Below are 26,240 nucleotides of genomic sequence, written 5' to 3' on the forward strand. Positions count from 1 at the left end.
GGTTGACTGAGATGGGAAGCTACAATATTCTACTACTTGGGTATACACAGTATCACACTGAGACCAGATGAACAAGGGTGACCTCGGGAGAGCGCTCTGTGGTATTAAATCGCAGATAGCGTGTTGGACTACATTTGCCATATGCCAATAGGGCGATGATTATACTATCCCGGCTATGGTATTAGTTTGTAAATCTTCCTATAATTCTGCATTGATCTTTTTTTATAGAAATAGACGCAATGATCACCAGTTTGAGGCCCCACCGAGTATCCCTGGCAACATAACTGCTCCAGTGGGAGCGAGACGACTTGGACTACCCAATCTGCAAAAATATGACGTAGCAGCCCAACTCTGCTAAGCATGTGGTTGGCTGGCCACTGACCTACAAAGAGTTAACCTTACTGATGGCACACTCCTCTAAGGCATCTGAAGGAACGCCGTTTAACTCACTACCGCACAGCTTTGACAGGTCTAAAGCAACCTATTTGCTTCTCAAACATACACTCCCCTACGCACCTTTGACACCGCTGCTGCGGCTCCCGACTCGCATAGGGTGGTGTAGGCTCCCGCGGCTGTGCACTTGGCACGAACAGCGCTTCGACACAAACACAGCAGCATCAGTTCCCGAAGGAGGGGAGCTAGACTCTGAAACCGGTGACAGGGAACATAATACACGAGAGGGCAGTTTCGCACGTGCCTGCAGATAACAAGCATTGGCCGCACGCGCGCCTCGTGCTTAAAGTTAAAAAAAAAAATTAAAAAAGACAAGCCCGGCGGAGCGTGGCGCGTGCGCGTTTGGGGGCGGGGGAGCGGACCCTTTGAAGTGCTCTCAAAAGGCGGATTGCATGGCGGCACGATGCGCGTGATTGTGCGCGTGCTAGCCATGCAATCTGCTTTTTGGGAGCACCTTTCAAACCCGCTCTCTATAGTCTCGCTTTGCGATCGCTTACGCGATAGCAAGGTCGAGACCTAAAAAAAGGCACAGAATCACATGGGCAGCGTAGGGGACAAAAGGAGCAAAAATGCACAGAATCACGGGGGCAGAGAAGGGGACAGAAGGAGAAAAAAGCACAGAATCACGGGGGCAGCGAAGGGGACAGGAGAAAAAGGCACAGAATCACGGGGGCAACTAAGGGGACAGAAGGAGAAAGGCACAGAATCGAAGGGGAAAGAAGGAGAACAAGTTAGGAGTGAGGTGGGAGGAAAGACGCCAGTACATAGGCACTATTAGTTTCATCTCTGCAGAATGTGTCTGTAGTGAGATTCTGGAGCAAGGAGGGAGTGTGAGAATGAGAGAGGCACCAGACATTAATAAGGGAATAAACGTGATGGTTATTATTAGCATAAAGCACCGCATTTCAACTACTCAGCTCAAAAAAATAAATTGCACGTTGCGCTAATGTAAAACGCTGGTTATTTTTACCCAAATGCGGGCCACTCATTTTGTCACCCTAAGAATGATAAAAGGTAAAGACCTATTTGCTTGTGTTTTAATGAGTTACCTGTAGGCTACACATAAAACTTGCAAGCAAGCCCTTCATCATCTGAGCGATCGAACTCGGCAAGGGCTCATTAATTGGATACAAAAAGAGAGCTGTCTCACGAAAAATGGGATGAAATCTCCGCTATATCAAAAATAGGTTTTGAATAAATAAATATTTTTTTTAAAGTCTTGAAAGTATGATCTCTTTACTAGGCCAGCACATGACTTTGTTGACACCAGTGTACAGTGAAATGCAACAGAGACAGACTCATATATGTGCTTCCTGACCCTGGGGCAATGCCTACGTCACTGGTCCTCAGTATTTGCAAAATAGGGCATGATAAACCCAATAACATATGTTCAATTAAAAAAAATATATAGTTTTTGAATACTTATCCATCAATAGTTATTGAAGGTTATATTCAATAGCAGCCTACAGAACACAGAACTCGCGTAAAAAGACGACTGCATAGAAAACCTATAAGTTAAACCTCCTACATGGTAACTGCTGTGAGGGGTGTCTGTAGTGTTGCCTCTGACATCAGCAATTAATGGAGACGCAGCAGGGGAGGGGTGGTGCGCGTGCGAGCGCCCGCCGTGGCTAAAGTGAAAGCTCTTACACACTGACAATCCCTCATCGCGATCACTCTAAAAGCGAAAGTGATCGCGATGACGCACGCTAGGGATGCGCGCGCAGCAGCGGGGGGAGGGGTATGGTGCTGAAGGCTGGCGCAGGACAGGCAGATGGCTGGGCGAGAAGGGAGAGGGGAATGCGGGGAGCAGCTGTGCGCGTGCACGCCATCGTGCACTGTAGCTTGTCGCCAGCACAAAAATGTGGGTAGCACTTTCTAAACCCACCTACCAAATGTCTCGCAGAGCATCGCTTACGCGATAGCTCAGGTGAGACCTAAAAACCAATCATGCAGGAGTCTAAACGAAAATGGCTATAGAAAAGTAAATTCCACCACCTCAAACAATTGTAATAGATTGTAATGTCCTGGGAGCGCTGTGGCCCGTATTATGGGATTAAAAGAAAGGCCAGAGAAAGCTGCTCACAGTAGGTGTAGTGCCTAAAATCGCATATATGTCCATAAAGCAAAAAGGTAATGATTACAATGCCAAGGATGCGCTGTGGTTACTATCATGGAAATAAAAAAGGCATTCAATATTGGTCATAGATTGAGCTGTGCGTTACACCACGTAAATGTCAAAATAGATATTAATCATAAAATAATATATAACGAAACCATGTAAAGCAATGGGTTAAATACGGTGAGGCGTGTATGGCCACTTCCCTTGTCAAAATGTGAAGACAGTAATGCCAATTAATGCTGTTCCCGTTTGGCGCAGCGTGTTACATCACGTATAAGGCACGTTAGAGATGGGGGAGAAAAGCGCATTGGAAGCGCATATAGCCGCTTCTCTGTCCTTGCTTTAATTTACGATATCAGTGGGCGCGGCACATGTCGCGTATCAATTAAAAAAATAAGAACAAAACGCAATTAGTTAAAATTTAAGGACAGCGCTACGGTTTCGCTGCGAGTGAATGATAGTGTTAAAGTGAGGTCAGGGAAGTAGAATGCGAAAGGGAATGAAGAGCGCATCGTAATGCTTACCTGAACGACTGAGATCCAACGTCTAGGGTGCCGAAGAAAATTAACTCCCGCGCTGCCCTTAAAATAGTGTGCGTTTACCGGTATTGGTGTGGCTATAGGGACGGAGCCACGTCTTGAATAGAAAGACTAGACCGAACCCGGTAAAAAAAAAAATAAAAAAAAATAAAGGAGATGTATGTTCTAACTAAAGTAGTCTTCCATTCAGAGCATGACTAAAGCGAACACAATATATTACGGTCACAATAAAGTAAAGGCAACATTGAAAAATTAAAAATTAATTAAGACAAGCGGCCGTGAAAGAGATCGCAATCGCGATCTAATATCAAAGCGGCCGCGAAAGTGAAAGTAATCGCGTCAAGCGCGGCGCCCGCGCCCATGCACTGTAGGTCTAGCCTGGCCTGGTAGCACTTTTTGGAGCCCTCTCAATAAGTCTCACAAAGCATCGCTTACGAGATAGCTCAGGCGAGACCTAAAAAAAGCATTCTCTTGATGGAAGTGTGTCATATAACGTGCATCCCACAACCAAACTGACTTACTTCAGTATGAGCTTAACAATATTTAACCACATGGCAATCTAGTAGGCATTTAAAAAAAGTCTTAAAACCAGAATTCTGCCCAAAAAGCAACATATGCACGCCTGCATTAACCATGTGGAGCATACTTGAAATATTGGTAGGGAAATGGCAACTGCTTGGTGATTTTACTCACACCTTGAGAACATATGCCCGGCTTGAAAGAAACCTTGCTGACCAGCTCCCTGTACCAGTATTAACCAACATCAGAACATAGGGCTGGGCTTCAGAACTTTTGCCAGTGGTCTGCTGAGGTTGTCAATGATCTATGACAGTGGTTCTTAAACTGTGGTCCGTGAACCCCTAGGGGTCCACAAAGTCTACTCAGGGGGCCTACGACTGTTTACAAACTAAATAATATTAACAGCCGAATAAAGTATATATAAATAAAAAAGCAACACTGAAAAATTCTCAACAGTCTGTAAATGTGATAAAATTTGAAATTGGAGTCTAGAAATTAAGTTAGTATCCTCAGATTGATTGATGGGTATAGTACAAGTCCATCAAACAGAAAATAGTGTGGATGATAAGTGGCCTAAAATGAATTTAGAAAGCTCCAACCTTCCTATGAAAATTAACATTTTGATATCTTTTATATTTGTGAATTACATAAAATATTTAATCATTTCTTCATTGGATGAATGATTTCCTGTATTTGTTTGCTTTGTTTTGCGGCTCAAATCATTGAAAACGCTTAGGCAGGGCTCCTGGCTTTCAATAATGACTCGGTGGGAGGTCTCCACATTCCAATAATAATTCAGAGCGAGTCCTCAGGTTCCAGTAATGATTGAGTGAGGTACAGAGATGTCAAAATGTTAAGAACAACTGATCTATGAGGGTCCACATGCCAGTCAATGTTTACAAGAAGCCTCTGGAAACCTATATTTATAGACTAGACTTACTCAATTCACTAGTAAGCACACAAAACGGAGCTCTCTATTAATAATATCTTCACTCTACAAAATACAGCATGCCAACTACTTGTTTGCATTCTACTTAGAGCTCCCCAAAAAGGCTGCTCCGTAGCCATCCAAGCATCAGTGAAAACACAAGTCATTGATGCAACTGTTTAAAAGCTGTACACTCAGTCGAAATACCACTGGTTCAAGTTTCAACAAATTACAGACTGTCAAATGTTGAAGTTTCTAGCACCATCTCCAAATCATTTAGCTTATTTCCAGTTATTTTGAGGGTTTTACCGACTGTAAATGCTAATAAGTCTTGGCAGTGAAACCAATTACCTTTAGCAATGCTTTCTTTATTCTATTTAGTTGCCTATTCTATTTAGTTGCCGCGAATGCACATGCATCCATGGTGGCCATCTTGAAACTGGATTTCTTACATTACAGCAAAAATGCACTGAAAGATGGGCACCCATGGAGGCCATCACTGACTGCATTTGGGAAAGTTTTAACAAATCCCATTCAAATGTGTATGCATACATTTTGGACTTGGCCTCTCAGCAGGGTCACCCCCAAACGTTTCACCTTCACCCCTCCTGTTTTCTGAACCAGTTTGTGTTGCCTTTTAGGGGTCTGTGCACTTTACCACTGCTAATCAGTACTAAAGTGGTCTCTCCTCTAGACATGGTAAAATTGGCTTACACCAAATTGGCATATTTAAGATACTTGTAAGACGCTAGTAAAGTGGTCCTACATGTACCCAGGGCCTGTAAATTAAATGCTACTTGTGGACCTGCAGAACTTGCTGTGCCACCCACTTAAGCAGCCCTTTCAAGCATATCACTGCAGCCTGTCTGCACAGTTTTAAAATGCAATTTTGACATAGCAAAATAAACCTTTTGCTTGAACTACACTTTCCTTTTTAATACATATAGGTAATCCCAGGGTAGGCCATAAATAACCCACAGGGGAGGGAACCGTTTATCTAGAAAGCTAGTCACATACTTTTAAGTTTTACATGTTCTAGAAGTGAAAAACTCGTAAATTTGTTCTTCACTACTGCAAGGCTTCCCTTACCCATAGGATAGCTTGGGCTACATTATTACATGCATCAAGTGATAACTTTTGATTGGGAGTAGGTAGGCATGTCAAGTTTGGTCTCCAAAGAACTGTAATTTAAAACCCCCTTCATTGATAGCTAGATTTTAAGTCACAGTTCTTAAAATGCCCATTTTAGACAGTTTGAGCAAACCTCATATGGATTTGGAGATGCACTCCTTCCCTTTGTTGTATTAGTGATTTCAACCATCGTTTCTCTCTTAGTTTTGTGGTGCGTGCAGACAGTGTATGGTTGACTTAACATGTCGCTGTGAAAAGCCTGGATTGGCAGCAGGAGGCACGTGAAACTAGTGAATAAAGAATTCAAAGGCAACGTTGCTGTCTCCGTGATGATTTATACAGTAAGAGTGGTGAAACAATGGAATGATACCAAGAGGAACTTGTAAAAATGAAAAAAATGGATTACAATTGGTTTAATGGAGGTACAATTCCTCACTTCGCAGTGCGACAGTGGGGTGCGCAAATGGTCCACCCTGCGTTTCATTTTAGACAGTTGGCATTTTCATGTCCTAACCATTTAGTGCATGCAGCCTGCTCCTGGGACACATGACTACATGAGAGATGCAGTTGGCCTTTGTGTATTCCTCCCAGACTGCCACACATTAAAGGAACTGGGTGGTAACAGGATGGGCCCTTTAGCTGGATTTCTTTCGAGGGGGAGAGGGGGGGGGGGGGTGTTAAGCAGTCACCTACCATACTTGCACTTCAAAGGGGCTGTCTCAGTACACTCACATAGGGCTTCAAACTAGGTCATTCTGCCCCTAGACATGCTGGGACCAGGGCAGGGAGGCAGGAATCACTCACTTGTGTGGGGGGCGGGGGGCTCAATAAGCTTCTCCTACTTCATAGAGAATAATTTAGTCACTGTTTGGGATTCACCATGACAAGGACTGTGGCTGGTGGTTGAGATGGGCTCATACCCTCCTCAACCAACAACCCGATTTCTCACAGTACACGTGTTGACTTTCATTAAATGGTATACGTTAAAAGAGAAAAGAAAACTTTCAAAGATACCCATTGCACATGCGTTAAGTCATCTTAGATTAGTCAGAAAAAAACATTTTGAAATGGTCTCCCACTGATAGCATGGTGGGCTAGCAAAACTGTTCTTCTGGGGGAGAAGTGAATGCTGCAAGGGCGATGGAAAGAGGGGAGCAGGAAAAGAGCAAGTGTAGATATTAATTCCTCCCATGAACAGTAAAGGCAAGGCCAGATGTAAGTAGTGGAAGGATACATCAGCCAATCAAAACACTCTCAGATTGAAATGCTCCAGGACAGGACAAACACAAGAAAGCAGTTGAATCAGGGAAGTGAGATACATAACAAAGCCTTCCAATGAGCAATGGCTGAACCAAGGCGCAATCTTAATTATATGTGATATACTTGAAATAATACGCCTCCAACAGACAGCTAAAGCAGAGGCCAAGCCCTGCTTTTAACCCTCCCATAGGCAGCCAACCCCACGCTGCACACAGCTTTTGGTCGTGCCTGGTGAGAGGTTGTCCGCCCCTCCTAGAGTAATTTTATACCCCTCGAGACCCCATCCTCCAGTGCCGCCTCAGGAACAGTGTCCCGGGGTCACCAGCCCCCAGGACAACATCTATTTCCCTTCCCGAGAGCGCAGACAGGGAAAGTGTTATGTGCACCCACCTAACAGGAGCCCAAAGCAGCTCCTGCCGTGTGGGAGCACAAACTTTTACCCTTGCTGCAGGGAAATAATGTGGATTGCTCTCACTCAGCAGGAGCAAGCACAAATAGCTGTTCCTACCCAGTGGGAGCAACACCAGCTCCCGCTGCACCCAAGATGGTTTCAAGCAAGAGAGCTGGCGAGGCTGTGGGGGCCCTGCGCCTCCTCCCACAGCCCCCAACAAGGATCTGCAGTGGGATGTCCGAGGTAGGCACCCCACTATAAAAAAAAAAAACAATTTTTAAAACATGATGCTGGATCCTGCAGGAGGAGGAAGCCAGCGGGACAGTGGGGTCAATGGGACTCCCCCTGCAGTCCCTGAGAAAAATAATGCTGTGTGCGCCCCTGTTGGGCACCCCTTAATAATAATTTTTAAAAATTACTGCCCCTGCGCAACCCTGCGAAATGGGGCAATTTGCAGGGTAGCGCCGCAAGGGCTTTGGGGCCCCGCCCATGGCAACCTATGAGAAAGAGAAAAAAAAATGTTGGTGTCCTGGACACCCAGAAACATTTTTTTTTTAAAAAGAAGTTGTGAATAAATGAACAGCCACTCCATTATTAACTGCTCCTTCAAGGAGCACACAATAATGCCCTGCGAGGGCTATTTAAATATTGTTATTTGGGGAGGGGGAGGGGATGCCCATAGAAGGGGCAGGGGCATCACAAAAAAAAAGAAAAATGTATGTTGTGGGGACTGCATGGACTCCAGCAGCCTTCGACATTATAAAAACAGCAAGTCTCCTGGGTCATTGAATCCATGACCCCTGGAGAACTTACCGTATTTTTTAAAGCACACTTAGCTTGAGCTCTTTGCTCTTCATCTGGAGCGCAAGGATCTCGTGGTTGTTTCTAAGATTGCATTTGAGTGAAAAATGTAAAAAATAATAATGATAAATAAATAAAAACGTCTGATTATTTTGAAAGTTTCACCCACAAAATGTAATAATAAAAGCTAAAAAAACAGCCACAACCTTATTTTTTGTTAGAACGTTATTGAACAGTATTATAGAAAGTCATATGAACATTGCATTGTTTACATTTATACATATATATATATACACACACACACACACAAACATACATTCGTACATACCCCCACAAAATGGGAGAGTTTAGTATTCTGTTTAATTTGAATACATTTTTATTGCATTTCCCCAATTTAGACCCATAGACAGGAAGATTCCCCAAATATCCCCTTCTTGATCACAAACCTTCCCCCAACACCGCTGTTATTGAGGAGATATACAACACCTTTTCTGACAGGATTAGAGGTCCATTCGAACACGCAGAGGTAGCACGGGCGGAGGCTATGGTCAGCCATACAATAACTTTTTTTGTGTCACATTTCCAAGTAAGGGAGAAGAGAAGGTGTCCCGCATAGTAATAGATAAGGAAGTTGGTTACCACATACCTCCCTTTTTAACGCCCAATATACACGGTCACCAACTAGGCCTTTTTTATTTTACCACAGAAAATGTAAAAGTTGGATGTGGTCTTCTATATAATCTTTAGGCATATACATGGGATGAGTTTAGAAGGTATGGAATACTTATGGAACTAATGTAATTTGGAGGGCTGCTACCCCTGCCAGCCAGCAAAGAGCTTTGTTTCTCTAACCATAGAGTTCTCATTGTAAAGAGGCTTTTAGTTTGCACAGGTTGCCATCGGCCTTGATAAGGAAGCTACCCTTGAAGTGCTGGTAATAGAACTTTTTAAACCTTTATAATGAAACCAAACACTGTTCTGAACTTGTCAAGTTCTTTCAAAAGATAGTGATTTAGGGAGACCAGCCAGAGAGACTAATTCTGGCTGAAAACATTATTAGTTGAACTCATCAGGGCCGAAGAGCACATCTCGGATTACGGATATTCTCTGGGAGAGAGTTTTGAGATTGATGGCAAAAAGGAGAGGGGGCAGCCCCATCTCGTGTCAAGCTCCATGAAAATCAAACATGATGTTCTGCCATTCACTCTGACTCAAACGCTGGGGCTTGCAATCCTGCCATCAGCCACCTTTGAACGGTCTCCCCAAGCTGATTTCACGGAGGGTATCATCCACGAAGTGCAAATCTACCCTATTGAAAGCTTTCTCAGCACCCAAGAAAATCACACTTCTTCCCCCTTTATTACCAATATTGATAAGATGGAGGGCTTTTTTGGTGATGTTGCAGGCTTGTCATAATACAGCGAGGCCAGACTGGCCAGGATGTATGGGATCACGCGTAACTGAGAATAAGCGGGTATCGTGATTTTAGTAAGGATTGTGGCCTCTATGTTGTGGAGGGAAGTAAGCCTATAGGATGCACAACTATTGACAGGCTTGCCTTGATTTATAATCAGGGAGATCCGTGATTCTGTCACTGTAGGCATTACTCTTTTTCTCTTTGACTATTTCGTAGAAGATCTTTGTTAAAATTAGATGTGGCTGAGAACTGAATGTTTATTTTAAATGGAGCTGTGAACTCAACTGAGCCCAGGGCCTTGGATAGATGGAGCTATAATATGGCTTTCAAGATCTATGGTTTGGAATTGGGATATGCAAATTTCTTTGTATGTTATGAAGACAGGAGGTAGCTTATCACACTCCAGGTATTTCCTAAGGTCTACTTGGCTAGTGGGATTCAGCTTGTAGAGGCCGCTATAGAAATCATGAAAACTCTTGGTTTTCTTTATCTCTCCAGAATGGATTGCCTAGCTCCTGTCTCTAACCGCCAGTATGTAGCTTTTAACTTGTCTTGCTCGCGGAGGTTAGGCAAAGTTTGCTCGGTTAGCTACTGAATTTGTAGTACCAGCAGTCCAGTTTAGTCAGTACAGCTCTATAGCAGCGGGATCTGCCCTCACGGGGTAATTAACCTTTTCCACAACTTTGTGGGTTCATTTATGAGCTTCCAACCACATCTCTTAAAGTTCTGAGCTGGAGGAAGAGTGCTTCTTCGTTTTTCGAAGTCTATCAGCACTAGCTACGAATCCCTCCCCACCCCCGTATTCCCTTGGCATGTCCCAGAGTGTGTTACGTATTCTTTTATGTGTTGGTTAATATTGTTGAGGATGACCACTGGGTCTCACAGTAGTATTTCACTACAGGTCCAGGTGCCTCTTTCCCCATCTAATGGCAGGGACAAGTGCAGCACCCCATTATCGGAGATAGTAAAATAAACTCTTGGACTCCTGAGAGCAGTCTCTTATCTAAGACTTGTGTGTAACTTTTGTGTGCCGAAAGGGTCCCTATTTAACAAGTGTCTATACTGCCATCCATCAATCAAGTCCAATTCTTCAAGATGACGTTTTTCCAGTCTTGAAAGGATCATCATACCCCCTTACATGCGCTGTGTTCTGTCTTGGTAGCCATCCATAAAAACGTTTATGTGTTCCACTGGTATAACGGGCCCCTCTGCACATTCCAGAGAGCCTGTAAGACCAGGAACAAAAAGTGTTTCTGGCCTTCGGTGAGGCAAAATATCGAAACAAGTGCGAGTGCCTGGCCTCTAAGTGTTCCTCGTACTGCCACCCACCTGTCCTCCTTCCCCTCTCAATAATCTTGAAAGTGAAATAGACAGCCCTTCTTTAAGAGGATACCCACCCTACTGGTCTTACCTCAAAAAGAGAATATTTTCAAGTGAAATATGCTAGATAGGTGAGGGATGTGGTCTACTAGTCCTTTGGAGGAAGGCGACATATGCGTGCAAGAGCATAAGTTCATGAAGAAAAGATTTTCTCTTTGCCGGGTTGTTTCTGACATATGTAGTGACTTCAAGGTGCGGCATGTCTTAATATAGGTAGAGTGGAAACAGATTTTCTAGAGATATGGCAATGTAAATGTCCCAGGATGAGGGTTAGAGGCAGGAACATAGAACAATTCCACAAGAAACTGGGTCCCCAACATCATTAACCGTATGAATGCCAGAGAAAAGCCATAAGTAACCAAATACCAGGCCCCATCCTTACAAAGCGGAATGGCGAGATTGCCGGTACAGAACATGATTCCGGCAAAATGCAGAACATTTTAGGACATAAGAAGGAAGCGCGCTATAGCTGGGCTAGTGAATGACCCTCTCCTTGCATGGAGAATGACAGTATTAAGTCATACAAGTTTAACACTATATGATGCCTTAAAACACCCCATCCCCTAACATACCACTGAAACACTAGGAAACCACCTCTGTCTTTTTCAGCGTTCTGGTATTCTAGTTACTGGGCAAGATCATCACTGTATTTAATAGGGGGGGTGGTGACGGGGAAGGGACAGTTGTGTCCTGTGGCACTCCAGTATTCCTATTTATTTCGGGGTTGGCTGTGTGAGCTTTCGTGGCATTCCGGACATAGAGAGCAAAGAAGCGGTTTCTTGATCATCCGCTTCTCAATAAGGTGTGCTTAGGCTAAAGATTATGCAGGTCTCCCTGAAAGATTGTGACCCCCGGGTTCGGCCGTCCCAGTTGCAAATGATGTGGAAGGGTGTGCTGCATTTGTAGTGGATGCCTTTGTTATGCATGAAGGACATGATGAGCTCGAACGCTCTTCTTTTCTGGATAGTTATAACTGAAAGGTCTTAGAAGATCTACACCGTGACACCATTGTAGGATATTTGGCCACACACTAACAGCATTCATGATTATCTCTTTATCTTTCAAGTGATGAGACAGTTCAGGACATCAAGGGGTACATTACGGTAGGCGTAGCCCTGAGGACCCTATCTATGCAGCAAGGCCCGTTCACTGGTTTTCCCAAAATGGATTAAAGAAGGCCTTGAACAAAGGTCTTGATGGCCTTTTGCTCTGTGCCTTTGGGTATGCCTTGAATTCAAAAGGTTTATCAACGCCATCCATTTCCCAAATAGTCTTGCTTTTGATGTAGGACGATCATTTGGTTGTTTAAGTTCTCTTTTCTTGGGCATGTTAAAGTGTGTCTATGTGCCCATGGTCCGCCATTTTTTTCTAGATTCTTTGAGGCCCAGGCCTACGTCTCTATTGATTTATTATCTTTGAAGAACTGAATCATGAAAAATGTCACGATTTCATCTTGCTCAATTTCTGGGGCCTCGTGACCCTTGGGATCTGCTTTGTGTTGTGTAGTTTAGCAATGATTAATTCTGCCTTTTTATCAGAGTTTGCTGAAATCCTTGACTGACTCATCACACTTGTCAGTCTAGACTGTTTCTAGACGGTGACACTGTGTCTAGGATGTCCGCACAGCTGGACATAGTGTTCCAGGGGCTAGATCACGTCAATGACATATCTTTCTGCTAAGCTAGTTTACTATGTTTTCTGGGCATGACAAGGGTAACTCAAGAGTATGCAGGTGAGTCACACTCATGGTGGACTCCCTAGTATCAGGTTGCAAACAATCTAGGCGCTAGATCATCTCTCATAACCTCATATGTTCAGGTCCTCCAAGTGGGGGGGAGGAGGGGGTGGTCTGCTGATGGGCACTGTGTAGTTCCAGGTGACCCTTTGCATTCAGAAAGCTCAGGATCTAGAGCATGGCAGTCAGGAGATGGTCATTCCAAGAAGTGGTCCCACCTTCCCAGGGCTGCAAGTCTCCATCGGATCTTTGATGCTCTTAGTGAGCAGGAGAGTATGTCAGGCTCCCGCTAATGTCTAATCTCTCTGTAAGCTATGGGGTCCCTGTGTGTATGGCAACTGTCCCAAGGCAAGACATAATGGGTTGGGGTGGGGTGGGGGGGAGGGAGAGGAGGTCAAGCCGTTAATCCCTTAGAACGGACAAGGCTCTGGCGGGCATACCCTTCAGTGTTGTGCACGAGGTTTCCACATTAGTCATTAAGTAGCTGGTGAATTTACATGTTAAGATGGTGACCCCTGGCTTAGCTAAAGGTCTATAACCCTTGAACTCATTTGGTGGTCAAACGAAGGTCCCTGTAGAGTCCCTGTCTTCAGATGCATCTTCAGGGGTCCTCGTTATAATTTGGCCGTGTGCGGTCTATTGTTTTTGGTACCCATCCTAGGGGCGTGCCTGAGGTTGTTGGGTAGAGTTATGCAGTCCATCGAGGACCTCCAGCTCACCTCGCTTCTCCGACGTTCCTTGCTTCTGTAAACATTGCGCCTGCTCAGCTGTGCCAGGCCCACACACTGCATTGCCTGGCCACCACCGTCACAGTCTCTGTGGCAGCATGCAGGTCCCATGAAATGAAGGGCTGGTCAGATCTTCGTAAAGTGCAGCCCTAGGTACACACAGCAGGCGTAATTGGGTCGAGTTGCCTAGGCAGTGGTAGGGTCCAAACCTAGGCCGCAGCCACCATCTTAGATGCTGCACATCTGCTGTCAGGGTTGCCCTGGTTCCAGATCCACATGCAGATGGGTCTTGAGGGGAGGGCTCGCCCTCCCGCAGCTATCCCTCACTCTGCTTTGTCTGGAAGTAGTCTGAGGGTGCCGGGCTATGTCTTTCGCTTCTTGGTGCAAGCTCTGGCCCAAAATGCTATTTATTGCCCTTGCTGCGTGATGGGGAGGGGGCATGACTCACAGGAGGAGAAATATCAAAAGGGTCAAGAAGCCCTTCCCCTCTGAACAAAAGGTAATAAATAGCAAATTACATTTTGTGCATCTGCACATTTTGTTTATGCCATGGCATTTTTTTCTATGTGCATTTCTATTTAAAAAATATATTTACCCAATAATCAAAAGAAGGATGCAAGAGATTACAATTCTGCAGTAAGGTAAAATTACATTGAACCGGTTTGATGGCTATACGGAGAGTTGCTTCCCTGCTAAAAGCAAATGTAACATACAACTTGTGAGCAAGAGACAGTGTTTCTCATTTTAATTCAGCTGTACTATTGTGATGAACTGAAATGTAAAGGCATATGCTAATAATGTAAATGCGTGTTTATTGGTACAGTTGTTCCAAATAAAGTGTAAACACGCCACATTTATTTTCATTACCATGGCATACATATAAGCAACACGTTTGAGTGCTTTACTGCAGGAAATGTAGTGGTATTAAAATCCATATTTCACATTGAACTGGGAAATTCGAAAAATATTTCACGGTTCTCTGTGAAAAAATGGGTTGCATCATCATAACAACTGCTTCCAAATTACTGCGTCGAACTATCATTGTAAAATCACCAGGATTATGCAGTAATTGAGGACTTAATAGAGCTGCAGGCTTTATCTTCCATTAAAAAAATTAAAAAGGTAAATTATAGGACACATTCTCTACCAGTACTATTGTCGTTCATCTGAAATATAAACAAGGTTTGTTTAAATCTGCAAATTATGACTTGCTGGATTTGTCACGTAGTTTGCTGCATAATTATGCAGTAAATGTGGCAGCCACAGTACTGCATAATTCCACTGTACTGCCCACTGTTTATCAACTGTCTATTCATGAAAGGTAAACACTGTAACACTAATCAATGCCCATTACACGTTGCACCTTGAATAAAACTGCTTCAAAAATCTCTTCCTTCTACGTGTTTAACAACGCAAAGGGTGTTTTTTTCTAAAACTCTACATTAATAAAGAAACAATTCGTGTGAGGACGAAAAACTCAATAAAAAAGGTATACAAGACTAACAAATAGGGGCATGATAGAAACATTTAAATTCCAAATCCAAAGGCCAAGGCCAAGAGGTGGCTTTTTCTAGTAAGTGCAAGGGGCAATTGATATGTTAAAATGAGTAATGAGAGAATTTAATGAGCCCAATGGTCAAGAGGTTTACATATCTCAAAAGGAGAAAGAGAAGAAATACCAATTATACATGATGGTGGTAGGTGGACTTTATAGGGTGGGGGAACATTCATATATTTCGTTCTCCATTTACTGTGACTGAAGGCCAACTAAAAGCAACAAAACAAGCCTAACTACAAGTCACACCACTCAGACATCTTGGAGTAGAGTTCAGAAACATAAGGTTTTTTTCCAGTAAAAGTGACCATCTGTTTTTAGGTCTCAGCTAGCATAGGCTGTGCACATGCGCAGTCTCGCTGGCGAGATTTTATGTTTTTGGGTAGCTTTCACAAGAGGGGTTTAAGCCCCGCCCCTCTTTGCCATTGGCTGGCGTCACCGTTTATGCTAAACAGTGGCCAACCATTGGAAAAGAGCCTCCAGTGACGTACACTTTTTTCTTTTAGAGCCGTCCCAGTTGGACTGGCTCGTCTGACTTCCTGCTGGCGTAAAATGTTTCTTATCTTCTTTATGGGGCGAAACAGATGGCCCCATAAAGAAGATAATAAAACTTTTACGCCAGCAGGGCAGTCCGTCCAAGTGGGACGGCTCCAAAAGAGAAAAGTCTCTGTCAAGGACAGGCCCGCGCAGCATACTCCATCCTGGGCGTCCTCGTCGACTTTCACCCCGGTCATTCGGAAATTGCGGTGCAGTGAGGCGCGAAAGCCCACGGCTTCACTTTCTTTTTTGCGCATTTGGTTCTCACTCACTGATTCTGCAAAAGTCATATCTCTGTAACGTTTGTTTTCCAAACTGAAATAAGGAATGAGATGTAAAGGTGCCTTCCTGTATGATAGAGTCCCCACCGCCCCTTTCCCCCCTCCCCCCGCTCAGTGTTAAAGTTAGAAAATAAATTATCGCGGTGTCCTGCAAGAGAAACTTTAATTTCTCTGGCGCGGCGTGTTGCGGCTTGAGCTTCACAATCAAACCCCCCACGTCTCCCCCTCCCTCGACCACAGCACAAGCCTGGCAGGCCCTTCAAAGGCTCCGGAGCGGGCACCATCCCATGGGGGTCCTACGCCATGTGCTGAAACAGCTTCTCCGAGGCAGCTGGGCAGACGCAGACCGAAACAAAGGGAGGAACGAGGGTGAAAACAACACACACACGGCCCCCTCCCAGGCCGAACTGCTGTTCACCCCTGTCCAGGGGCACTTCAACTCCCTTCATTGGAAACTCAAAGAAGCCCGCCAAACAAAACAAGAAGCAAAAAACATACAGCCCGAAAACTCAAAGCGAATATCACACGCTCCGGCGGGCCGTAATGCCCCGCTAAAGCCTGACCCGGGAATAATTATCAAGGGGCCGTTTAGCCTGGTTTGTAGAGGTGGGGACGTCTCTCCCCCTTTTTTTAATTAAACAAAGTAACTTTCCCAGCGGATTAAGGGAAAGAATAAAGGTGTGATAACATTTTAGGAAATTGTTACCCTGCCTGAAAAAAGACTTTTCTTCCCGGACAGTGGGGGAAACAACAAGTGGCTGTCTTCTGTAAACACCCCTCTGCGGGTGACGTAGCCTTTCCAGCTGGCTGGCTCTTTCGAGTAGTGCATGGTTCTCATAGTGCAGCATGGCCACCCCCGATGTTGGAAGAAGTGTTCTCTCGGAGGACGAGGTGTCCCCTCCGACCAACAACAGAGGCGAGCGTTTGCTGGTTTGTTTCTTGTATTAGATTACCACAGTCCTTATCGAGCGTTTGATTAATTAGTAATGCCTGCCGGTCAGAGTCAATCGAAGGCAACGGTAAAGCTAAATATGCGCTTGAGACAATCTAAGGCTGGGCAGCCAAAATAGGGCACTTTGTATTTAGGTCACCGGATAACTTCATGTTCCCCACTCTTACATTGTTTTAAGATGCCGATTTGTTTCAGCTGAAATTAATCTAGTCTGAACTCCCAGAATTGGAGGATGTGGCCTAACGGCCAGAGTGGGGAACAAGGATCGAGCCTCAGCGTTGGCTCAACGTCCCGTGATTCTGGGCAAATCACTTAATCTCCCTACCAAAAAGGAGTGTGTCCTTGTGTAATGCAACTGGTGCTCATGTAAAGCGCTCCAATACCTCCGGGTCGAGTTTGCACTATATAAATATGCAACAACAAAAAAATGCACTGGGCTGCTGAATGGGAACCGAAGACATGAAAACACTGACGCCATTGAGTCACGTGGTATTCACAGTTCTTACACCAGAGTACGAAAGGATTAGGACTTCAAAATGGACTCTGTAGTAAGTTATAGAAAGCAATACTATACTTTTATACTAAAAGCAATCAATTAAATGGGTAGACAGTCATAACTGTATTTTTAGCCACAGAGAATCTTAAGCGTGGATTTCGACGGAGGACACGCATCTAGGAACAGAGTTCAGATCGCATTACACATCTGCTCTGGGGAGCAATCTAGGCCTAAACAAATACATACTTTTGAAAACAAAGCCAAAGGGCCATCCCCAAACACCTTTGTGTTTTTTTTTCTTACTTTTGGAGTGTTTTACGTAGATGGTTAGACAGTGACCATGTTAACAATTTAACACAGACGAGAACAGCCTGTAAACTAAGTGACGGTCAGCGCACTGTGCAGGGTCGAGTCGGGGGCCTGTGTCTGCACAAACATCAAGACACGGAGTGCAGCTTCAGGTGGGGGCATTATGTACCAAAATTACGGGCAACGCAGGGTATCATGGCTGGGATGCGCGGCTCTATGACTCTTTAACAAATAATCTGTCGTTGGGAAAGTGTTTTTCTCTAGAACTTCTAGAGTGAGTGAGCAAAGGCCACTTAAAAGTGTAGGGTGTTTAGAAAAATAGATATGAGGTGGAATGAAAACTAGCCAGAAACCAAGGATGGCCAGGCGAGTGAGCCCTCATGAATACCCAACTTTATCCAGGACTAGATATCGCTCCGGGGGGGGATGGGGTAAGAGATCTTGCGCTGACTGCGGCTAGCCGGAGGGTCCAAATGGCCACTGAAAAAAGACTTTTCTTCCTGGACAGTGGGGGAAACATCAAGGGGTTGTCTTCTGTAAACACCCCCCTGCGGATGACGTGGCCTTTCCAGCTGGCTGGCTCTTTCGAGTAGTGCATGGTTCTCATAGTGCAGCATGGCCACCCCCAACGTTTTAAGAAGTGTTCCCTCCGAGGACGAGGTGTCCCCTCCGGCCAACAACAGAAGCAAGCGTTTGCTGATTTGTTTCTTGTATTAGTTAATTACCACAGTCTTTATTGATTGATTAGTAATGCCTGCCGGTCAGTGTCAATCTAAGGCAGCAGTAAAGCTAAATATGCGCTTGAGACAATCCAAGGCTGGGCGGCCAAAACGGGGCACTTTGTATTTAAGGTCACCGGATAACTTCATGTTCCCCACTCTTACATTGTTTTAAGATGCCGATTTGTTTCTGCTGAAATTAATCTAGTCTGAACTCCCAGAATTTGAGGATGTGGCCTAACGGCCAGAGTTGGGGAACAAGGATCGAGCGTTGGCTCAACATCCCGTGATTCTGGGCAAATCACAATCTCCCTACCAACAAGCACTAAAAATGCAATAGGTCTCGCCTTTGATTAAGTTAAAGCCATTTGCTTTGCTATAGAATACCATTAGCAAAGCAAATGGCTTTAACTTAATCAAAGGCGAGACCTATTGCATTTACAATGCTTGTTTAAACAGGCACGAAGAAGTTCTGCCATTTGGAGTTACAAACAGAAACAACGCGCTCAGTCTTCGGATACCAATTTCACATCGGGGACTTCCAAGATGGACTCAACATACTATTACATTCTGACCTCCATGCTTGTGCGTTCACCTTTCAGGGGAGAGGGGGGCTCACTGATTAAAGGCGTCCCTCTGATTTTACACAGCAGTCACTCAACATGCACTGACAAAGCCAAAGTTTGAGACTTTTGTGAAGTAAAAAGTCTACTAAGTCTTCAGTGAGACACACCCATGTTACACATGGGCAGCCGTGTAGTGCAATCTACCCTATTACACTGAGCAGACTAGGCAGACAAATCAGCAGCCCATCATACCCTACATATAAAACAGTTAAATACAATACAAACTCTCTATGCACTTCCAATGGGTGCATCAGATGCTACAGAATGCAATTTTCTGACCCTCTCCGCCACACACCCAGCTACAGCAGAGTAAACTTTTTGACAGGCACAGCATTGGCGGTGGCAGTATGAGTTTCCTCACACAAAATAGTGACAGTAAAAAGCAGCAATGCAAGTAGATCTCACTCACGCCAAAATTAGTACCTGTAACCAGTCCACGCCACTGCCCCACCACATTTCTTTTATGACTATTCTGCAGGCCAAGCTGTAAGGCTGAGCACACAATTTCTCAAAACATTTGATTCTCTATGACCCACCCAGGGAAACTACCAGTCAAGAAACCCGACGCTATCCGCCCCCTTCAGAATGCGCAGCTCAGGCCACCTCGCGATATTTCACTGCGGTCACCATAACCAGACCATGACATAAGATCACAACACAAACTCAGACTGCCCCTCATTTGTCGACTCCAGAATCTCCTCTGAGAACATGATGCACGTTCAATTTGAGTAGGGGGCTCCGAAGACGGACAAGGTCACTATCTGTTGGAGGCTAAAGCTTCTGAAAGACCTGGCTCACTCCACCTGGCATAACCCCTTCAGTTGCGAGAAGGTCTGCCAGACACCCACCAGAAGCCACGCCATAGTCGAGGAGCCCAGCACGCAGATAAGGCATACCTGGATTTACCTTATAGATACAAGAGAAAGTCTTAACCTTAAAAAACCTTAACAGTGTCGCCCCCTCGGGACAGACAGGCCCAGGAAACAAGCTCATCACTCAAACAATAGATTAATAGAGGCATGATGCCGCGTTGTTCAGATACAAGTCCACTGCAGCATGACACACAGCAAGGGCAGCACGATTACAGGAGGGCAGGAAGTGGCGACGAAAGAACAGGAGACGCGGTCTCTCACTTCGATGCCAAGGGACTACTGTTAAATGGCCGAAGCAGTACTGTGCTTCCTCGTGGCACTAAACACGGCAAAAGAAGAACAGAGGATCGATCACTAGCAGCATTTAGAGCCAACAGTCCCAAAAAAGTTTTAAAACAGGAACCAGTCTTCGTATATTAACTAACTAAAATCATTCTTACAAACAACCATCATTTTTTAAAGTCTACATAACTTTAAGAGCATTGGAAAAAACTTTAGATAAGGGCCGGTGTTGTGGAAAGCAGCAGGATGCTCCCCTCTTGCGCCAAATAAGGTTACATGCACACAGGACTAAAATAAAGGTTATGCCAACATCTTCCTATCAAAGATGGGAACTAAAATCAGAAAGGCCATCAATGATAGAAACCACAGAAAAAATAACATCTTAATTGAAAGAAAATCCCAGCAAGGAAATACACCTCACTCCAAACAATTGTTATGACAAAATCAGAGTGCAGAAAGCATTTCAGTGTATTTTTAACAATCCAAAAGGTAAAGTCAAATTGTATTAGTTCCAAACCATTTTCATCAGATCCACCTTAATCTGTGTATTTAAGCTGATCAACTGTTAGTATTTGCTAATCCCAGGCAAGGAATCAGTGGCAGGCTTGCAATGCTTGCTCCTAATTGCTTTTTCTCCTGCCGTATACGAAGGTCTGTAATTTATTGCATCAAAAAAGGTGAAAGAAGAATTTTAACTGATTTGTTGAAAAAGGACAGATCTACAATAGTGTAATATAAACAAAAAATGATCATTTACAAATAAATGTTAAATCCACAATAATAATGTATTATTTTGCAACTGTACACCACATGCCCTCGGTCATTCAACACTTGACTGCTTAACAAAACAATTACACTTGACATGTAGTAGGACTCACGAACCACCAAGCCTTCCTGCAAAGCTTTGTACTAAAAATACAAAATATTTTTTTTTAAAACACCCAAACAAGGTATGACATGACTTTATGTAAAGGCAGAATAACAATAATCTGTATTATGTTTCCATTTGCCGGTTTATAATTAAGTGTGTTCATGTACACACTAAGGATAAGGTAAGCATATAAGAACAAGTCTTTTCTATAGCATTTTCCGTAAGGTAAAACACAGACTGCAAAGAGCCAACAATTAATCCAACTAAAGTACTAACTCCAACAACTCTAAACCTACACTGAATACCTTTTGGTAAGTTATGCTTTGCGTAGGATTTTCGGTGGAATACATTGACTATGCTTTGAAACAGATCCCAAAAATATTTTTGGGGAAATAAAATAGTTAGCGGCTTTTGTCAAACACTGTTCTACCTTTAAAAGTGCTGCTTTATGCTATGACGATTCCAGCATGGATGGCTGAATGTCGTTCCACTCCAAGACCGTGCAACAACAGCGTACAGATGCTCTGAAAACAACTAAGTAAGAAATCTTCTAAGTGGCCTTCTTTTCCCCACCAAGCAATTCTACCCTTCTTGAGATCAGTATCTTTAGCCCCTTACAAAGTACAGGAGTCCCTCACTGAGAGCTTCTAGATCAAAAGACTCAGGGGGGCGAAGTGAGTGTTGACTAGCAGAGGAGTTAAGAGGCGGACGCTCTTTAGCCCGGTACATTTTCAGTCTGTTCGGGCTGTCATTTACCTTGTACAATTTACACAACATTATGAGTTCACACACCAATTCTGTTTTTTTCCCCACAGGTTCATCTCAACAGGAGATGATAAGTAAAAATGGAGACGCAACTCAATCTGCATCCCTACCTAGCAAAGTATTACATGTGTACCAATAAAATCTGAACTTGATGACAGAGTGGATGCTGCTGTCTATTTATAGCAAAATATCCCATTCATCAGATCATTATTAAATTGCTGCCCCTCTACTCCTCCTTCGTTTAGGAATTAAGATGTGCATGTCAGTAGCACCTTTGACTTACTGTAAGAATAAGATACTGCTGATCATTACCAGAGGCCCCGTCCAACACTTTTCTGCAAGCAGATGTTGCAAGGATACAGAATTTATTTCCTATGTGTTGTTACTTGTACTACTGCCATACTGTTACATATTTCTAGTTCTGCTCTGTGCAAGGTGATCTTATGACATACTGCACAGAATGAATTACTTAATGAGACTGATCCAGGATCCTCAAAATACCAAGGAACATATGCCTTTTACTGGCTGGTAACAGTCCACTGCCATTTGGAGGAAGTTATTAAAAAGTAATAGATACTCCTTTAAGTTTAATGTGTGTAACTACTTGTCAGGTATGTTTTTCCCAGTTCTGGTGGAAAATTAAATTTGTCATAGCTACTTAGGCGCCAGTTTTGTGTTTTTTCTCGATATCTACTTATGTAGCCTTTTGCTTTTCTAACCCAGTCAACAGTAGCTCACTTTTGGGCACAAACCCAACGGTTGGAATCAGAATCCACTTGTATTCCTACATGTGCCCAAATAGCATACACATGCCATTCATCTATTTGTCAAGATTGAAGAATGGCTCATCAGAACAATATCGAAAATAAAGAGTATGACACACAAAGTAATGAGTGGTAATATTAGGTTAAAGAGTGATCTAATAATATTTTCTTAGCATGCCATTCTTGGGGACTGGGAACATTTACAAACTTCTGTATGACTGGTAAACCTTGATGTTGCAGGACCTCAATAATCAGGGTCCCAAACCGAACTATAATACTAAGATACTGGACTGTACACATCTTCTCATCTCTTCTCTTTTGAGGGCAAGCATAAATAACGGGAAATACATTTTCCTTCACTGACTGTCGTGAAAGAAGATATAGTACACTGCAGTGCACTTGTGTTGTACAAATACACAAAAAGTTATACATTAATTGATATTGTGGACTTAACGACTACATAATCAAAACTAGGATCTAAAAGTAGCATTCCTAGCTAAATGAACGGTGTGATCACTGAAAAGTTACTGCATTCCCCAGTGCCTAATCTGCAAATTTTAAAGCACTTACGAAAAGTAGCAAATAGTAATAAAAATGGGTAATTAAATGTGTAATCTGGGAATCAAAGGATAGGAGCTGAAGACTTGATGGTGTTACAAGAACATCAACAGAAAGAATTATAAATGTATTAAATTGGACATACTACTAAATAAAAATATGCAAGTGACTACTTATACAGTTTAGCACATTTTTGCGCTGTAAATTACTATTATATAAACGACGTTTGCGTTATAATTATTTACATATAATCATCTAACAAAAAAATGACGGCAGCATTTAAACAATAGGGGCTATAGATTTGCATTTAAAAAATAGATGAACATCACACAAAAATGTTAGAAATTATATGCAACCAAATGTTCTATAACTGCGGTAACTAACACTGGTGTTCTAAACGTATACGTACAAGACGTTTCCAATAAATTAATAAACTGCATTTATTTTCAATACGTTAGAGATTCTTGTCTGAGCCTCTGAATGCATCTTCCGTAGATCCCTCCCTCAGGGATGGAGAATGGTACCCGGCTCGCGCACACTGCCGGTTGCAGGTGTGGGATGCTAACGGTATCCGCTGGGGCTTCCAGAGTTCCTGCGGGGCCCGGATTTGCGGGAATTGGAAACAGATCAGGTAGGATGGGGCGCCTAAGTCCCCAGTGAGCAGAGGATTCCGGGGGCTGCAACCTGTTCCCTTGCCTTTTCTTACCTTTCTTTTCTTGGTCTCCCGTCAAACTCGGCGAGGTAGGCAAGCGGCTTATTGTCTGTGGCTCCAGGAGCTGCTCTGCACACACGCCCGACAGAGGCTGCCTCCACGGTGCACTCAACCAATCCAGCCACCTCGCTCAGCGGCCAAGCGAACGGCTGCTGCTACCCAAGCCAAGACTAACGAGCTCGTCTCACGCACGCGCGGAGAACGTCACTCGGGTACGAGTATTCTGTGACAATCCCCGCCTCCTTTGCTACTGTCACGCGTACCCCAAAAAGCTCCGGCCCCCTGCCAGTGACACAGTTGAGGGACAAGGGTTGCGAGTCTTTTAGCCGCAGTGGCGCCCATGTTGAATCGGGCTCCAACCTCCGCAACTATACATTTTCCACATATTCAATAAAAGTATTATATTTAAATCCGAAAGGTGTATTGGAAATATAAAACGTAAATATGCTCAGAGGCTGTATTGATTTGTTAACTGGATTTCATGCACAAAAACACCCTTTTGCCTTTGATAGTTGAATGCCTCACTTTCAAGATGGCCGGTCTGTTTACCTTTAACGAGAAAGTTTCACTGAGAAAGTTTACAGTTTGTAGTCCATGCTCGTTATATCAATATAACAAGACAACGAAAAGCCTTGCTTTGGCTATATAAGTCTCACTTTAGGTCAAAATTAATTTTGTTTCAATTCTCCCTTGCGAGCAACATAGATGAGCTGCCAAGGTTTCGGATTGCTAATGTGTGACATTTTCATAATTTCAGTGTAATTATGAGTGACATTCAGCGATTTATGAGTGACACTTTCTGAGTGACAATTTCTCGGGAGCCAGATCAAGCCACGAAGACGAGTGAAACATATAAATATCAACAATTACACCCATTTGAGCAACAGTGCCTATCGCCCTACCTGATCGTACTGTTAAACAAAAGTGTAACGATGACATTAAACAAGTCTTTCGGAGGGAGTACTTTATTAAAGTTTTGTGCACATATGCAGACGTACATGCAGTTAACTACAAAAGATAATATTACTGGCATCACTGCCAAGCTTTAGGAATGTATCTGTGGGACATTTCTATGGTTTCAATGCAGTTATGACTGACACTGCCATATGTGTGATACTTAGAGTGACACTTTCTCGTGAGGAAAACCAAGAAATAAAGTGCACTGAAAGAGTTAAATATAACAAATTACAACATTTTGAGCAATGAGAAGCTCTAAAAATAGCTTGAAACAAATGCAAAACTCCCGAAATGAAAGGCCAGTTACCTACAGCCTCTTTCTAAAATGACTGTATTGTGAAATAATTGCAGCACCATCATTCATTGCAATTAAGACACACCAGGAGGAAGTTCTCAGTGGGTTTGTGGAGCCATATGCTTAGCCTGGCAAGACCTCAATTGTGGATCAACACTATTCAATAGGCACTGAGTAAGTTGTAGAGACAAGAATGTCTCAAAATTTAATGAAACTAAGAACAGATTGCCTCTGGTTTTCAGAACCATAGAACCAATTCTGAAAAACCAGCCTAGTAGTTTAAGGCATGTGCTGCAAACACAAGTACGAGTGAAGTTCAGTGTAGAGAGAGTGCATGACTCATCTGACTAGACTTTGCCACCAGAAGTGCCAAGGGAGTGTGTCTGCCAGGATGAGGACTTGCCCTGAATGTCTTCTAAGCTTGTTGCCTTCGGCTGGACAGAGGGACTTCCAGGCTGCAGGAGCAGGTAATGGTAGTTTATGTAAGCAGAAGAGCTGTGGAAGGTTCATGCCTGAGCTGTCAAGTAGCTCATCTGTGTCTGCCAGCCAGACCAGTGAGGAACACCAAAATAAAAGTGCCCTGGTTGGCAAATCAGATAGATAAAAGAGAGGTACATATTTGCAAATCAGGGCAGTTTTGAATTTGTAAAGACGCGCTATATAGGCACTTTTCAGGGTATGGAAGACTGCACATTTATGTTTACTGCAACACAAGGTTTGTTATAATACCTTGAAACTCAACTGTAAAACTCAGTATACCAAACCCAACAGGCCAGAAACAGACAAAAAATTATCCCACACTCTAACCTGTCTCACCTACCCTTCGGGACATTAGTAGTGGACTAGGCAAGGAAAAAGAAAGCTGCCTCTCGCCACTCTGTCTACTGTATAAGTATTTTCCAATTACTGCATTAGTTTGCACTTGTTGCAAGCAAGGACCAGTTTGGTCTAATATCACGGAAATCCATAATAAAATCCGGTGTTTCAAACCTAAGAGTTTTACAAACAGCCCAAAAATGTGCCTAAAATTTGTTTTAGGCAGAAATTAGTATTATAAGTGTACAAATTACAAGGACATAACATGTCAGAAACCCTCTCAGAGTGTGCCAGTGTCAGATTGCTGGTATTTTTGTTTACAGATTAGAATTTATCTTGTTTTCTTTTCAATGGATACAAATGATATCCAAAACTAGAGAATGCAGCTGGATCAAGTAGAAGTGATTGTACCTGGTACACTTTGGATTATTCACACCAGAACATTTACAATGCCACCTTACCCTGGGCC

General features: G+C 43.5%; 1 protein-coding gene across 12 annotated transcripts in view; it reads right to left on the reverse strand.

Annotated features, from left to right (window-relative positions):
• ADARB1 (adenosine deaminase RNA specific B1) overlaps positions 1-23,939 on the reverse strand; it is a 1,000,448-nt gene extending 976,509 nt beyond the window's left edge. For 11 of the 12 annotated variants that reach the window (XM_085648625.1, XM_085648621.1, XM_085648623.1 and 8 more), the window contains exon 1: positions 23,698-23,939. The gene's annotated coding sequence lies outside the window, so the exon portion shown is untranslated. The remainder of the gene's footprint in view (positions 1-23,697) is intronic. The other variant, XM_085648632.1, reaches the window with a different exon arrangement.
• Between the last annotated feature and the right edge of the window lie 2,301 nt (positions 23,940-26,240).

The sequence above is a fragment of the Triturus cristatus genome, chromosome 3_2 (genome assembly GCF_964204655.1).
Source record: "Triturus cristatus chromosome 3_2, aTriCri1.1, whole genome shotgun sequence".
Classification (NCBI taxonomy): Eukaryota; Metazoa; Chordata; class Amphibia; order Caudata; family Salamandridae; genus Triturus; species Triturus cristatus.